The following is an 18379-nucleotide window of genomic DNA, read 5'->3' on the forward strand; positions in this document are numbered from 1 at the left end:
AAACACAGCACACTTCCTGACCTTAAAGTACGCAGTGACTTTGGCCCACGGAAAGAAGCGCAAACACTTGCCAAAGTAATACTAGAGTTTCTCTGAAGCCATTTTCCCTTAGAGGCACTTTTGGTAAAATAATAGTCGATGTACTGATTAGGAAACTTACTGCTAAGTTTTAAAGGCAAACCACTTTGCTACACAGTGAGCAGAATAGCTTAATGAACCAGAACTGCCTCAATGCTTTCCCAGCTGTATAAATACCTACTAGATTGCAATATACGGCATTGTAGTTCCTTTGGATAAAGTTGTATGGTTGGTATATAAATAATTATGAAAGAAATGATCCTGTATTTTTGGAACTGGGCTCAAAATATAATATTTAAAATTTGTTTCTCAAACGGGACAAATGCCCCCTTCCTTATCACCACTTCGCTCTTTTAGGTAACATTCAGAAATGCACAGGGCAGTATTGTGGGGTTTGCCTCTTTGGTCCTGTGTGGTGCTGCGGTCCCGTGGCTAGCAGCAGATGCTAAAGCTCGTTTTATCACAATTTTTATAAGTAGCTCTATCCACCCTGATATAGATGCTAGGTAATAAAAAGCACAGCTATGTAAATATAATATCATAAAACAGTAATGAAGGAAAACAAGATATTTGACTGGGCGTGCTGTGAAAAATGCAACATGAAATAAACGCCACATCGATACCCCTAGCAGATGCCTTTTTTATTGTGGAAAGCTCAGGTCTACAGAGGAAAGAGTCATTTTATTTGAGAACTGCATTGTGGGCCGGAGACATTGTTATTCCAGTATCATTCAGGGTGGATTGTGGCACTGGCTATGACTTCTCAAGTCTTTTATGTCCACGTCGAAGCTACCTGCCATGCAGCTAATGCCTCGCACACATTTTGAGGTCACGCACGGATTTGATCTTAGTTGGATTCAGGTCACGGTGTTTCTCTGAGGACTTTTCGCTGGTGGATCTTCTGCTGGAGCAGCTTCCTGCAGCATTTAGAGCGTTATTCTTTGGGTAATGATGTCATCATCAGAACAAAAATCAAGTAAATACAGTCTCTGTAGGCTGTAGACATGCAGAAATATAGTTAATCTCTTCTAACTAGAGGTAAAATCACAACTGCCAAACATCCACTTATGCAATTATCTATGGGATATCTATCTGGGATACCTATTTGGGGAGTCTATGATATATTTCTATGTTACATGGGTTATACTATATAAAAATAAACAATATATTATCGTTATCGTTGGATATCAGGTATGTGCCAGCATGGGTCAGATATTATCGGAAATATTTTTGGTCAGGGGCTCCCAGAAAATGTACTGCCCTCCTGTGACCCATCACTTATTATAAGAGTCAAAGGAGAAAGTGAAGGAATCCAAAGAGACAGATGATTTTTTCCCCTAATAATAATAAAAATATAACAGATTTAGGGCCACACAGGTCCTTGAGTGTGTGGAATAACATATCGCCGATATATCTGTAAGATGAGGGTCTTACGCCCGGAGGCTCATGTGGAATAATTAATGTCTCTGATAATATCTGTTTGGTAGGGATCACTGTAGCTGGGGGCGTCGGTTTGGGTGTGGAAGGTATATAGGGACACATCTCTACGGGGGGGTACCTTGGGTGTTTGGGGGGGCTGATTTGGTCCCTGCAAACACTGAGCCCAAACGTTTTACTTCCATCTATATAATTGTTTTTGAGTATAATTATAATATATATATAATTTATAAATATATCGTTAATCTCTAAATGTACTTATCTAGGGCAGAAAATTAAGTTTAATTTACAGCATGTTATGTTCTAATTGTTACTGAAACCTTGTACAATGGATTCGATGTCCGCCTGGGCAGATGGGTTTTAGGGACGGACATGGAGACGTAACAAGCTGTCAGATATTTTGGTTATTTTGACTCAGTTCTCTATGGCAGGGTTCAGTGCCACACCTTCGGCTTTGCTGGGCTGATTTTGGGAGCAGTTGCCTGGCTGGCGCCCCGGCCGCTGTGTGGCATGCTGGGATTGCTGACAGCGACGGGGTGGGGCTCTAGGGCCGCGGCCGCCTGGGGCTTGGGGTTCTGCGAGGCTTGCAGACTCTCTAGCTCAGTCCCTGGAAGGATCAACTGCCACCCACGGGCCTCTAGAACTGTCCACCCACACCACTACCCACCAACCAATCAGAGGAGGAAGCGGAAAGGTGGGAGTGGGTGGAGGTGGGGGGGTTGCCGAGTTACCCACGGTAGGAGTACAAAAGCACCAATAGGCTATTCCAGACTCTAACCGCTGACCTTTGATCTCTGGGTGCATGCTTGCCCCTGTTGGGTGCCTCAGAAACTCTTCTCGAGGTTTCTGGTCAATAGGCCGGTGGGGTCAAAGAGTGGCCCACCCCCGGGGGAGGTAGGCCTTGTGTGGGACGTGGAGCGACCCCTCCTCCTCCTCAAGGATGAACTCTGGTCGTCCTCTCAAAGCAGCTGCAGTCACAGAGCATCCACTGCAAGGGATGCTGCAGCGAAATGGATCTGCAGTGCCAGTTGCGCAAGATGCCGTGCCGATTCCACCAATCACACTGGCCTCGCCACTGCGGTTGAGGAGCAACAAAGCTGGCAAGAAGTGGATCTATGCAACAGGTCATGTGGGTTTATTCATAAGACATATCCCAGTCATCATCTCAGTGTTTTTTGTGTGAAATATTAAACCCCCCCCGGTGACCCCCGGCAGAGCCTCAGGGTGAGGACGACATGCTCAAAAAAGAAGGATTTAAAACTGCTGAGCTCTTGAACCGAACGTTCACCCCAGCCAGGTCGCCGCCCCCCCTTCTCGCGACACAGAACAGGAAATGAAACAACGAGGTCACCCCAGGGGGTCAACCTGCCTCTCAAACGGGTCACCCTGGCCCCGAGCAGGGGAAGCGAGTGGGGGGGACAAAGACTAGCCCCACGGATAAGGATGTTGAATGGGTTAAAACATTTCTCAGATCATGACTGGATGCAATTTAAAGAAACAGCAAATACCATGGCTGATTATATAGTGCCACTGAAGTTAATTTTCACAGATCCCTCGTCTTTAAGATTCAAGAGTTTATTTGTCGTGCTCGCAGTAAACAGTCACATGCGGCTTGGAGATAAACGCCAGTTTGAACATCTCCTGAGAAGCCTGCAATCTGTGGGTGGCTCCACTTTGAGATATTTCCCCTTTTGCTTCATACTCACAACAGACCATCAAAGCATTTTATAAGGAAACAAACATTGATTATCCCAGTTAAACCACAGCTTTAAGTTTCCCAGTGATCTCTCATTCCTGTTCTTTACCCATATCTCTGCTAAGCCCTTCAAAAACTCACTAATCCGCAGCATCTGAAAGCAAATGGTAGATAATGAGAAGGATAAGGCTTTTCTTTCAGCAAATAGTCATTTTTAAGCACATTTGTTAGCAGGATGACAAGTCCTCGTTTTGCAAAACAGCAAGATAGGAAGAAGCCTCTAAAGTAGTTTTAATATTTTCACCTGGGAATTTTACCCAGGGACATTTTCACTGAAGAAACTTGAGTCAGCTACCTTTTCCACATTCATATTTATACCGGTGTTTGCTATTCCACCCATTTTGTATGTGTGGAGTAACTTCTAAACTGTTTGTTTTATGTTGACGTGGCGACTGGACCCAAATCACATCGGATGACTCAAAATCTTACAAAGCTTTATGTAATAAAAACCTTTAAATCGTTCTGAGGAATTCAGATCACTTGAGCTGCCAATATTTAACAAACAAAAAATTATTTGTGTACTCCTTTGAAGAAGGAGTTTAAATAATAATAAAAAAGTTAAATTAATAATTTGTGCACAATTTAATTTTGAATCCTATTCTTTACTTTTCCCAGCCAAAGCTTACATTTGGCCATGTAACACCAATGGTAACAATTAAAAAGCGAATAAGATTAAATTATTCAATAGCTCTTTTGTTGTCAATATACTTTCATGTGATTAATAATACCAATGATGGCACTTATGTTCAACGTGGACTCCTAGAGGACGGGAGGTGAACTGCTGTTCCCGAGATGCTCCCTACATACTTTCTTCACCACCTCAGTCCACACTGAGGCACAGCGGCCCCCGCAGGCCCCCGCAGGCGCTAATCACAACCAGCTCCTGTGCACCGAGACCGGAATGGTCCTGACAGCTGGCTGGTCATGACATCACCATCCCCCTCCACTGCACGCATCATATCTGACGTTTCGCTCGCATCCCGGGACTCGCATGCCCGTCTTCGCGACTGCGTGTTGAAATTCTGAGGGCTGATCTGGCCGGACGCTGTTGGAATCGCAGATATAGAGTTACGAGATATTCGCTGGCCTGCACTTGATGTGGCTCAGATGCTTGCTCTGAATAGGCAGCTGAGAGTAGTTATCTAAACATCCTTAATTAAGGCATGGTTTGTATTGCACTAATGAGATCCACCATCTCCGAACAGAGACTTGTGCTTTATGATTGGATTTTATGGCCCTATTCTCATTCCCTGTGGCATTCGGTTCTAGGGAATGTTTAGCTGTTAATTTTATCTCAAGTGGTCCCGTCTCCGTGGTGACCAGCAGTGCCGTGAGCCATCTCCATTACCCACTGCCTCCTCGTCCAGGTCAGTCCCTTTTATGGCTTTTTGTTTAGATCTGTTTGCTAAACTCCCAATGTGCGTGATTGAGTAACATCTCCAGACCACCAGACTTGTGATTACACTGATTTTTTTTTTGCGCCATCCAGCGTTATGCACGTGTCCTACTCAATCAATCCAGTTGAGGGCGTCAGTGTTTCCTTGGATGAAGGGCTGCGTGCCTGTAGGTGCTTGTTGTTTTTTTGGCCTGAACTGTTGTGTCCTTTTGCCAGCTTGCTGAGTTGGGAGGAGAGCTGCAGGCCGATGACCTCACCGTGTCTGCGAACAGCACTTTGGTCGCGTCCAGCATCCTCGCATCCAGCAGCACCGAGTCCTCATCAGCGCCAGCGTTCTTGCAGTTGTGGCTACTAACATGAGTTTGATTGTAATGCTGAATTAAATTAAACATCTCATAGCTGCCCGACCTGAAAAGGTTGATGGACATTTCATAATAGATATCCGTCCATCCGTCCATCCATTTTCTGTAACCGCTTAACCAGTTCATTCCTGAAATAAGATCACTGCGACCAATAATCTCGTAGTACTAGTACTTTGGCATCATAGATTGGAAGAGACAGGAAGTCAAGAAGCTTGATCGAATAACAAGGAAGCTTCTCATCATGCACGGTGTCCACCAGCCAAAGGCAGATGTAGAGCGACTATTCATCCGGATACTAAAAGCTGGCTATGGACTAATAGAACTTGAGTTTGCATATAACACCACCATTGTTGGGCTCAATGAATACATCGAACTGGGCAAAGACAGGCTCACTTGCATGGTGAGTAACCATGAAGGTGAAATACTCACTCTCCAAAACTGCAGCTCAAGTCAAAGTACAATTCCGCCTGCCAAACTCACCAAGCTCCTCTTGAAAGAGGAGCTGAGAGAGAGCATGATGAAGAGCATAGAGGAGAAGCGAAAAGCAAAAGCATTGCATGGACAATTCTTTAAACTACTCGACCAGCAGTATGTAGATAAGGAAGAGTCACTGGCTTCCAAGCTCAGAGGGTATATTGCCTGCAACACAAACCAACTACTGAATACACAACTCTATGAAAAAACTGTTCTTAAAATGGATGTCGATAGTAAATGCAAACTCTGATGAGCACGTAAGCCATATTGGGGCTGGCTGTCCAGTGTTAATGTCTGAATACCCTCATAGGCATCACAAAAAGACAAGCTATCTACATTGGGCCATCTGCAAGGAAGTCGGCCATGAAATGCCTGAGCGCTGGCAGGACCACGGGCCACAAGCAGTCACAAAATCCGGTGCCTTTATTGCACCGATTATGCGAGACACGCCCATTAACACCAATAGACCCGTATTAGCGAACCGCCTCCTAATCGATGTCGCGATCCCAGATGACACTAATCTTCTAACAGAATAAACCGAGAAGGTTGGCAAATACAGGGATCTGGCGATATCGAATGTAGGCGACAAAAGCGATCATGGTGCCAGTTGTCACTGGTAATCGCTGCGTTTTTATTATTAGATTTAGAAAATGGAACCGAAACAGATCAGAATCCCTGTAAAGCACTGGAGTAACTTTGCTTAAAAATGTCACCTGAAGCGTCTTCCTGCCACGAGCCGACCTGCGTCATGTTGACAGAACCTAGTGTTGACGAGATGAAATCAAGCTATTGGTACAGCTGCACCAGCATGTGGCAGACACACCAACCCCTCCCCTCCCCGCAAAGTGCCCCGCCGTGCTCCCTACGTCTCTGAACGAGGTGGCAGATGGCATGGTGAGACCTCAGCAAGAACAGAACGAGCATGAGATGCTAGCAGGGCAGGCAATGGGCACACAGGGCGGTGGAGGGACCGAGGGTACTGGAGGAAGAGGATACTGGAGGAAGAGGATACTGGAGGAAGAGGATACTGGAGGAAGAGGATGATGAGGGTACAGATGTACTGTTGCTGTGGTATTACCTGTATGTCAAGTATTTGTTTCTTGTTTGCAAAATAATAATAAACAGCTAGCACTCATTTGATGGAATGTGCCTTTGATGGACCTGAAAGAAACTAACGATCTTCAACTACACTAAAGAAAAAATAGCTGGAGCCAGAAGTGCTTTAGCTACATTTTGTTAGCCGTTGCTCACACTCTGAGGAGCTTATACCCTCCCTGTTGCATTGTGGGTGCATTCCGAATACGAGGATGGTCAGAGGTCCTTTTGTAAGGTGAGAAGGAACGGGCAGGGGGGGTCTTGTCTTGCCTCAGTGCGTCTGTCGTTGCCTGGAGGGTAGAGGGCTCCGCGAGGGAGGGGCTGGTGGTGCGAGACGGACGTGGCTGCAGGCCGATTCAGCAGCTGGGTGGCACGGGGTGGAGGGGGGGGGGGATTCTCCTTTTTTTCACGAATGGAAGCTTAGAGCTCTGACACTGTGTCCGCACGGCACGCTCAGCTGACACTTCCCAGCATGCTGTTAGAAGGGAGACCGCAAGCCGGAGGGAGCGGAGCCTCCCAAGGCCCCCGGTCCTCTAAGCGCCGGAACATAGCGCCCCAAGCGAAACAGCAGCAAGCGTGGACAGGCGGTGTTATGACAGACGGGTGATAGTGGGCACGACGTGAAGACCCCCACCCAGCCCCGGCTGTCTCACGAGAAGCTGAAAAACGGGGAGGGGCGATGGGTCTGCTGCCACAAGACCGAGCCCCCAGCAGTGCAGGGGCCATGTTTCTTTGGGGGGGTGGGATGGGGTGGGTGGGAGGTTGCCGGGCGCTCCTTTGACGGCCCACAGGTTTTCATACCCACACCCCCTCTTCACCGGCACAATAGCTCCCATGCTGGGAATGGAGACTCCAGCTGCACGAGGGCCCCCGGGAGGGACGCCAGCCATGTGCCCCACTGGACATATGCTCTCTGGAGCCTGGATTCACACACGGGGGGGGGGGGGAGCACCATTGTCCTGTCAGTAAACTGCCCACCAAAAAAATTAAAATCAGCTGTGAGTTTTCAGATGAGAATCTCACCGGGCTGTAAGTGAGCAGCAGTGGTGCGTAAGACCCTCTAAACTGGGAGTCTTCTGGGGCGAGAAGCAGACACTGCATCTTCTGCGAATGAGCTAGCGAGCTACAATGTTCTCACTCTATTCGCTGGCTATTAGTTTCGGATGGGGGGGGGGGCGAAGTGATTTTTTTGAGTAGGGTCCTAGAAACAAATACCCCCCCCCCACATGAAAGTATGGAATGCATATGTTCCTTTTGCGGAGGGAGAGTGAAACTGGGAGCTTGATGGAAACTTGATGTGGGCAGGTCAGGCTGCTCGCCCCAGCCGCGCATGCCGCGGGGGGGTGTTGCACGCCGTCTGGACATGCAACCATCTTCGAAACATGATTCTGCTCTGGATCGATGCCAACGCCGATCACACTTCCTCCCGCCCCCCCCCTCCACCCCGACACCATCCCGCCCCCACACCCTATCTCCCCCAAATGTATCGCCTTCCCCAGGTCTTCCGGGTGAAATTTCTGATAACGATGACAGGGACAGTAATTCATCCTCATATCTGAGACCGTCTGAAAGGGACGAGTGGCCTTTGGTGAGATCACATCTATCTGCAGTCTGCACATGTTATTTGTTTATTGCTTCTCTGCCTTTAATTTATTCCATGTGCTCGCAAGCCTGGTATGTCCAGTAGGACGCCGGAGGGTTGTGAGTTTTAGTTCCCGAAATGGGCAGAAATGTCAAATACAGTGAAAACAGAGTTCACTGCTCCCCTGCGTGTCGGTCTGCAAAAAGCACCACAGGTGAAGGTAGCACTAAAGGGGCCAGATGGTTTCTGGGGCGACAAGCTGGTGAGTGTGGCTGTTTCCTGCCTCCCAGAGAAATTGGGAGAGACTCCAAGCCCCCCGCCCCGGGCTAAGATGTTTTCACTGTTTTTCACCCTCCCTGCCACTGCCGCCTCCTGGTTGATGTTGCCCAGGACGACCACTGCCATCATCAAGTGGAAAAACAGAGCTGGAAGATAAATGGACTGTTTGAAACACGGTACTGGAGCTGAGGACAGACGAACGATGCAGACGACTGAAAGCTCCCTGTCAGAGTGTGAGTTTAACCTGCCGGCGGATGGAATGTCAGGGAACTGGGCGCCAGCGGGGGGGGGCGTACCCACGCGAGCTGGCCCCATGGTCTGCATGGCACCCCGGCCCACAACCTGGCGCTGGAAGTCACTCTGGAGGTGGTGATGGATGGGAGGTGAGTGGGGTGAGAAGGGTGGGGGCCGCGGAGGGGTGCGGGGGGCATGCTCCTCACTTAGGGAGGTCAGATTCAGTGCACTTTCCTGCCCAGTGTGGCAATGAGCCAAACTCACATAAGAAGGATTCACTCTGGGAGGGGATGTTCTGATCCGATTAATCTAGGGCACGGGCACTATGAGGTCAGCTCAGAGACGTTTTTGGTTAAGTATGCATGTGTGCGTGTCTTATACTAAATTACATTTTACTAATTTATCAGATGCCTATCGAAAAAGCAGGGCCACTCAGTCAATCAATCCCTGGAGCAAATGCAGCTAAGGAAATGACTCTGCCAACAATGGGATTCAAACCTATAACCTTCTGATAGCAGGTACAGCGTGCTGCCCTGCTGTGTACGTTTGGCTATGTCACGGGCCTAACACCCATTTCTCAAACCCTGTTACAGCAACCAGCGTTCAAGCACGGGACAGAGCTTGCGGGTAAATTAAGTGGGCCCCTCCGAACATGCTCTAAGAGTCGGGACCTCATGCTACACTGAGTGGTGTCATGTGACCTGTACCTCACACCTAAATGAAATGACACAAAAAGCCCCAGAATTCCCTTTGATTCCCGCTGGAACACTGGCCGCATTTTTCAGTTGTTATCTTTGCACTGCATGCAGCATCTAAGCCGCACTGAATCCTGCTACTGCTTATCCTGGTCAGAGTTCCAGGGTGGCCTACAGCTGATCCCAGGCAGTGCAGGGCGTGAGGCCGGGAGAAACTCAGCACGCTCCTTCTGATCCAGTTAGAGGAGAGTACAGCTGTGTGGTCTTTGAGGTGCAGTGCTGGTGATGGTGGCTGTTTAGCGGTCGGCTTACGGAAGCAGCCCTTTACCAAACACAGAGTTTTGGTTCCAGTTCTCGTTGACTCTCATTTATTTGCCTATGCATTACTTCCGAACGTTGCCATTTATGTTTGTTCTTAATCTAGCCTTACCTCTGCACGTCACATCGCCACTGATGCAGACAGATCTTTGAAACACTGAAGATTTCGTTATCAAGACTGAGGCTTCACATTGCACTTCAACGCATCGCTTATCTGCTAGCCCCACCCTCCGCGGGCTGTCAAGATTCCACAAGTTGAGATTTTAAGATATCCGAGTCAGCGGAATCTAAATATTACTTTCATGTATATATTTGCACGACTGTTCTGGATGTGCCTTTGGATTCGGGTTCAAAGTGGACTGAGGGGGGAATCTGATCCATTCAACGTTATGAGAAAGTTCCAAAATGTTTTTTAAAAATGGTGCATTTGGCCACATTCCACCATCAATCAGCACTCCTCCGTCTTCGGGGATAAACGGCTCGGTGTGTTAATTTGATTTATCTGACATGAGATTTTCAGTGAGCCCCCCCCCCCCCATTTCCGTTTGATTGCAGGGCAGGCACATGTGTGTGAGGCCCTCCCCATGTGTTTTCATTCAGTGCTGGGATTTCGGAGCATGCCTGGGTCCGCCCCCAGTGCACCCCCCCCTTAGTTCCAGGCTGACTGGGCTTTGGTTCACATCTCCAGCCCCGGTGTGATGTCAAGACATAGACCTTCAAAATTTTAATAAAAGTCTTTTTTAGGGGATGCTACTGAAATGAAATGAAATGAAACAAAATGAAATGCTTTTCCATTTACAAAAGTACCGACACAATACTGCTCCCTCCAGCTTACCGCAAACAATCACATGATCATGCTTTATTTCCAACCTCAAAAACCTGGCAGACGACTGGTCCATCATTCACTGCATGTTTGTTCTGGGCTTATAATCTCTTGATGACGCCCAGAGCTTCTGGATAAACTGTTTTCCCTGTAATCATGTGCAATTAGCAGAGCAGGGCGTGCCCCGTCATCGCCCGCCAAAAGATTCATCAGCAGATAGCGGCCCTGTGCACACAAAGCCCACAGCACAAGGCGAGTGCCCTCAGCAAAGAGCCTCAAACAAACACCGGTGTGCATGAGATCCTTTGTGCTGTATTTCCCGTCTTGTCCTGGCGACGCTCCGTGGTCAGTGAGGAGAAACCACAGACTGCTATCAAAGGGTGTTGAAAGTGTCAGTCGGCACCGTGGGCTGCAGAAACGGTTAACAAAGCCTTGTTATTTCTGCAGGGGGGCACTCCCACCCCCCGGGGAAAGCCATCTCGCTGACAGACAGGTGGCAAACTTTACATTTACGTGTTTAGCGGACACTTTTGTCCAAAGAGATGTACAAGTGAGGAAAGCCTGGAGTGGGAGGGCAGGGTCACCCAGCACCCAGCACCCCCGGAGCATTTTGGGGTTAAGGGCCTTGCTCAAAGGTCCAACAGTGATATGAATACTTGGCAATGGGATCTGAACCTGCAGTCCCATGACAGATACTGTACACACAAGCCAGCCTTGAATTGCACTGGATTCTCCGAGCATTGCTGTGTATCATGACTGAGCTGTAATATTCTGCTACACCAGCAAGTGCGGAGGTTTGGCTTCAAATTTGGTGGGGATGACATTAGGCCCGACCCCCTGAATGCACATGGGACTCCATAATATTGGTAGGGACATGTCATTACGGTCCATGTCCAGATCTACATCCTTGTACAACGGTGTCAAATATCATGGGGTAAGGCTCTAACTCAGAGCGAAGGAGAAAAAAATGACCAAAGTTCTCTTCTTCTGCTTCTGCTATCTGTATTGGGTAATTCGGTATCTTTCATCTTTAAAATGTTGTGTTTCGTGGCTTTTCCAGCAATCACCCTCAACTTTTGGCGGAAGGCTGCAGCTTGACACATTAGGTAAAATCGGATTTTCCGAAACAAAAGACGGGCTAGCAAACGGGGCAGCAGGCTACATAAAGAAAAATCTCTCAAATGTGTAGCAATGTGCAAAAAAAAGCCAGAAACCTGCACACACTACAGCGGTATAGTTGAGAAGCAAAGCTGTCAGAATGTCTTTTGTTGTCTTGGTCTGCGCTTCGCGTTATATCGGAGGCTCTCAATGGTTTTGTATCAACAGCTAAGCAAAGCACAATGCCGTCCCGCATGAACGTGACATCGCGAGTTGAGCTTCAAATAGCGGTCAATGCTCGAACTGTCAAACAAGCAAGACAAATGGCAGGATCTGAACCACGAGTCGAGTCTCGCTGTCGGGGAAAGGTAGGACCCCCCTTTGAAGGATGACACCAACTGCGCTGTTTGCGTTACGCTCCGACGGCGGCGGGGTAACCCGAGAGCGCCGGGACTGTGCGCTGCTGAACTGGACGCCGCAGAGGAATGTCGGAAATGCCAGCCTTTCTTCTGCTCATCATCCTCCTGTATTCCTGCTACTCGCCTGGTGCTGCCTCATTTTACTTTTGCTTATATGTAAATGAGAATCCCATAAGCCATGCTAAATCGTTTCTGAATCTGAATACCAATAAAATCCATCAGCTCTGTCATCAGTTCATTTACTCAGTTTTACCATGTACGTACACGTTTACGTACAAATGCCTATGTCAGTGTTTTGTATAATTTGTATAATTATTAATGCTAAAGGTGTTAAAGGCAACAACAGAGATAATGATGATGAATGAAGTCAAGCTGTGTTTTAACGGCACAGCAGCAGTGTACTGTCAAGATCGAGACACTCACAGTCCAACATTATAACCGTGAGCAAAAACAAAAAATATCCTGTTGCCAGTGAGCTCCGACATGCGCGCGCCGTTCCTCTTTAGTGATGCAGTTCGTCGATGAGTGGCACGTGACAGACGCGTCATGGGCCTGGTGCGTAAAAGACCGAATCTTCTAAAGATTCCAACTGAACCCCAAATCACGTGTTTAGCTCAGATGTTTTAATGAGCATTGCTCTCGGTTTGAGAATTCCATATATCACAACAGTCCTAGTCTAGGGCAGTGTTTCTCAGAACCTTTGTAGTGCTATAATCATCGTAACTTTAGATACGGAGAATTCAATACAAGGAACCTCAGACAGATTAGGTTTCTGGGCCAAGCACATGTTTTAAGAACCTAGCAACGCGACGAGCACATGATGTCATGGTTTACATTAATTTGTTTAGCAACGTTCGTGACCCATGTACTTGCAGTTTGGAGATTGTCTATTTGGCCATGGATTCTGTGGACAATACAAATAGTCTACCAGAACAGCCCGGGCTGTTCTTTTTGAGGAAACTAAGATCTTTCAGTGTGTGCAGCTAATCTACTCAGTGTGGTCTACTACTCCATGGTAGCTATTTCCCTACGCTGCGGACCACTTAAATCAGCGCGATGAGGGGGGGATGCTAGGCGACTAAACAAATTGGTCAGAAGGACTCGTACTGGGCACCCTGGAGGTGATCGCTGATTGGAGGTTGGCGAGAAACATCACGACCAATAACACTGAATGTTTATCTGTCGGTCCCTCCCACCACAACGTGCCAAGAAGCATTACTGGGTCTCCACTGTCCCAGCAGCCGTAACGGTGCATCAGTCATCAATGGTCTGGTTAAGCAACCATGCACGCAATAATCAGCAACCCTAGTCACTCATATATATATATATATATATATATATATATATATATATATATATATATATATATATATATACACACACACACACACACACAAACACACACACACTTGTGCATTGATGTTAGTTTTTGTACTGTTTGTGTCATACCTAATACTAATATGGTTCTCTTTAACCAAAATTTTATCCATATAGGATTTATAAAGAATCTTGTCTATCTGTCTGTCTGTCTATCGATATGATCCATCTTTGTGGCTGTGTGTGTAACTGTGGATATATCAACGCTGTGGTCCTTTTAAAGCGCTGCTTCCCTTATCTTGTCCACCCCATATGTAAAGACAATAATGGATTCCAGACGCACCTGGATGGCGGGAAGTCGAGTGGCTCCCGATCATGTGTTAATTTCCCTCTCGTCTTACTTCTTGTCTCCCACCTGCCCGGTTCCTGTATAAACTGCAGACTTAGTGTATGAGAGGAAAAACAGTCGCTCTACCTTCTGCTTTTCTCAGTTTTTTATGTCGTCTTTCTGTCCTGGCGTCTTTGTCCGCACGAAAGTGAAAATCCCTCCATAAACACCTAGGATAAGGCTTTGAAAGTCAGTAAAAAATAAATAAAAAATAAAGCTTAGGTTATGATTAAAAGGAGATTAACCTGAACAGTGTTCTCATCTTGACTTTTTTCAGAATGTACATATAGATATGGAAACCGGACCAGTGGTCTTGTGGGAGATGCGTAATATACTGGCTGAACATTTTCTTCAGGCAAAAAACACAAGAAAGAGGGAGACACTTCAAAGTCACCTGAGAGATTTTTTTTCCTGATGTCTGAATATGAACATGAGAGGAGGCCAGCATATATGAGTGCAATAAGACTTCAGAATGTTTTTGTAAGATGATTCCTTAGTGATATTGGAGCATTGGCTAGCCCTGATGCTGTACTCTAAAATGGATGCGTGCTTTTAGCTTCAATTATCATGTGTATTTTGAAAAATCTGACAGATAAATAAAATGTTAATATGATGTGAACCACTGCTCATTAGAACGGAACACCTCTTGCCGTTGCTCCGTTTCATTGTCAACATTTTAGCCGCTGTTTTGTGCCCTCAAGTGGTGAGACCTTGCAATTGTTCAGCTAAAATGATCTGGTACATAGTGCCCTCTTGTGGAATTCATTGTTTACTACAGAAAGAATAGAAATTACAGTGGCACGTAACTGAGGGCGCTCGCCTTGGAAGTGACACTTTTTCTCAAATGTTTCGTTATTTAATTTCTTCTTCATTCTAAATTATGGTAAAAATAAAAACAGAGTTTCAGTGAATCATTTTGTTTTTGCGTATGTGTCCTTCCAAAATAGAGTTATGCCCTGTATAACATTGACCTGGCATATGACACTCATCTATACATTTTCTTGCTGTTTATTCTGTGCAGGGTTGTGTGTGTGTGTGTGGGGGGGGGGGCACAAGGCTGGAGTACCTCCTGCATGGGATGTCATCTATAAAATATCACCTTTATTATAAAACAATTCAGGGTCACTTAAATTTGATTTCAAAGCAACCAAAATACATTGCTAGTTGTGCATGAGTCTGTTTAAACCTCAGACCAAAGATTATGTATATTTCTTCTGTTGGGAAAAAAAATGCAGTCTGTTGCATTAGCTGAAATGCACGCATATCCCAGGCGTGTATGAGCACGACCAGCTCTGCAGAGAGCAGAAGTGGCTGTTTTTTTAACCCAACAATAAACACTCTTCTGTGCAGACAGTGAATCGCTGGGACTGACAGGGGGAACAGCCCTGAGTCGTGAACCAGGATTCCTCCAGTAGAAAGTCTTTGATTGTCTGTCAGAACCCTTCTGGTTCTGGAAGAATAGCTGTCAGGCTTGTCAGTCCGCTGGATGGGTGAGTATTTCACCTCTCACGGCTGCGGACCGCCTCGAGCGAGGCACGGACCCCCCCACGACCCGGACCTCTGCCTTTCAACCCCTGACCCCATTCACTGGGATTTAAACGCTGAGGAAACATTCCAGCATGAGTCGTCCATTTAAGGGGAATATTCTTAAATTCAATTAACGTCCGACAGGAAAGTTTTATGCTAAAAAAACATCACAATAACTAAAAAGGAAGAAGGTCCTTAGAATTAAGTTTCTTAGGACTATGTGGAGTAAATTTACTTGAGAGTGTTTAGGCTATTTTGAACAGGCCTGTTTATGTTGGGTAAAAGCTGTATATATATAGTCTGTGATTTCTAGATAATAACATAGATGTAATACAGAGACAGAAAGCAAATAAAGTTGATGGCCTTAAATTGACTTTAAATGATATTCAAACGACTCAGATCACAGAACTTTTAAAAGGTAATGAAATAAGGAGATGACAGATGATGTCTTCCCGCCGGCGGAGCTGGCACCCGCAGCGGTGGTGGCCGCGAGCTGGGACTCGCTGGGAGTTAATGGAGCGGTGGTTTCCCCTCCTGCAGGCTGGCAGTCCCAGCCGGGCCTGCAGCGAGCCAGCGGGCCTGGGGTTTTCCTGGTGCCGGGCAGCCAGAGTGTGAGCGCAGATGCCGGTGGGAGGCCTCTCAAAGCAGTGCAAGCTGCAGCTAAAGCCAGTGGCATAACAAATGATGTATAATACGTCTTTCCAACCTCTTATTCTAAGCAGAGTTGCTGGGGAGTGAGGGGGGTGGGGCACTGGAGCCTATCCCAGGCAGAAAAGGGCACAAGACAGGGGGGCCACACTTGAAAGGGAAGCCAGCGCATCACAGGGCACATGCACTCACACACACTAAGGGAAATCTTGAATCACCAGTTAGCCTAACTGGTGCAGAAGGAAAACAGAGCAGCACGGTGTAAACCAGTGCCAACTTGCAAACGCAGTGCTGGTCAACGCATTAGGCGTCATCGACCACCGCCTAGGGCGCCATCTTGTGGAGGACCCCCAGCATAGCAAGCCATTCTCTTTTAGTCTCGGCCTGGGTTCACGGCCGCTGGAGCCTCCAGAGGGAGGCCTTATGGGCTTTGACTGGTGCTGTGTAAACTCACACAGTGTGCCCCCAACCACAGGAAGTGTGAGGCTGCGGCTCTTCCCACATACAATTATTGTTATTAAATATCTACAAAAATACTGCACAAATGTCCTATATTCCACATTATTCAAATATTTTCTGCCCCGGGACACCAGCACACTATAAGAACCAATCTGTGTGACTCTCAACGGCTGAGAAGCCTGTGGGGTTTTGAGTAAAGTCTTTACATTCCATTCATGTGCGTTTAAATTCACAGTCGAGGCCGTAACTCACTATATCAAAGATGATTTTGCTCTGTCACACCAGCCTGTTTGTACCACCAGCTATTTACGAGAGGAATGTGTCACAGGGTGATTTTTCTGTGGGGTGGGACCCTTCCTCGTCAGAGTAGCAGTAGTAAGAAGACAGACGTGTGACGAGGCCTGACGGAAGCCAGATCTGTTCCTGACCTGTTATGACTTTTTGTGTCATTCTCCATCTGGTCACCCAGGGGCTGTCAATGGCTGCCACTGCCCCCCCCCCCACCCCCCGGCATGTCCTGACAACGCACAGTGGGACTTCCTGTCTGCCCTGCCCAAAAAAAAAACACTAGATCAATTATCATCAAGGGTTCACCCAGGAAACACTGTTGGTTGTAGAGCTCCCAACCGCCTGCTCATCATTCTGCAAGAAGAAAGAAATGGATAGAGGAGCAACAGACAGATGATTGGGTTGGGGGGGGGGGGGCAGATATCGCTAGGTGGGCTAGATACAGCAGATAAGTGCTAGCCAGACTGTGCAGGTGTCTCTCCCTCGGGACAGGAGTTACCGGCCACCTCGCACGAGCCTGGCAGCTGTGCATCGGGCAGTTGGTCCGGTCTGTGCATGCAGTTCCTTCACTTCCTCTCGTCTCTTCCAGTTTTCTCCTGTTCCTCTCCACCGTCTGTCAAGAGGCAAACTGCAGACGCCTCCCTCATGTTCCAGCAGAGCACCGGCAGTCAGGCATCAGACGCCCATTAAACCTCAGCCGCCGTTTCTGTTCACGTGAGAAAAAGCCAGACAGGCCAACGCTAACGGCTCTGGCTTCTACGCGCCAGTTTTATTAACTAATTTTATTAACTAAATTTATTAATCTGACATCGAATCATGTTAGCCTTGGTGATCCCAATTAAGAACTCAGTCCTTCCAAAATGGTTTTACCAGCCAGAAAAAAAGAATGATTTTTATTTATCTCATTTACACAGTTAGGAAGTAAACATGTTGTGCTTGAAATGAGCACATCGCCGATGTTACGTAATGCAACATTTTTCCACACTGTCAGTTAAAAAGGCAGCTGGTAACACTAAAATAACAATGTATGCCCCCCCCCCCCCCAAAAAGTCTCCTGCTTCTTTAAGTCACATTTCAACAATACAGGCAGTTGCCAAACGGCAACAAAACTGAAAAAAAAAAAACAGTGATGTGCTGAAAATAAAAGGGTCTGCGAAGCTGAAAAGTCTGGTTCGTCACAGATACCCATTAAAAGGAGAGAAAAGTGCTTTTTTTGTGCCGGTCTGCACGGTGGCTAGTGACGGACTCTCCCATTAAGGGCTCCCATTATGTCCACATCAGTGATGGAGAAGAAAGAACGCAGTGGGAGACCAAGGGACGAGTCAGGCGGGGGGAGGGAAGAGGAGGAGGACTACAGATCTTCGCTGAAAAGAACCATCCTTGAGAGTGAAGGGAAGCGGCTTCGACGTGACCGGAGATCTGTGCACATTCATCAGGCCAGAGACTCCTGCTAACGCGCTAACATGCTAATGCGCTAACATGCTAACGCGCTAACATGCTAATGCGCTAACATGCTAATGCGCTAACATGCTAACGTGCTCTATCCATCCAGCAAGGAGGATTTATTTATTTTATTTCTTTTTTACTTGTGAAAATGCACCAAAACCTCTGTGCCGGATGCACTGGTGCAAAAGCGAGGATCCCAATTAGACACAGAAGAGCCGAGCCCAGAAGCACACGGGTGGGAAGCTGGCAGCCGCATGGAC

The sequence above is a fragment of the Brienomyrus brachyistius genome, chromosome 23 (assembly GCF_023856365.1).
Source record: "Brienomyrus brachyistius isolate T26 chromosome 23, BBRACH_0.4, whole genome shotgun sequence".
Lineage (NCBI taxonomy): Eukaryota > Metazoa > Chordata > Actinopteri > Osteoglossiformes > Mormyridae > Brienomyrus > Brienomyrus brachyistius.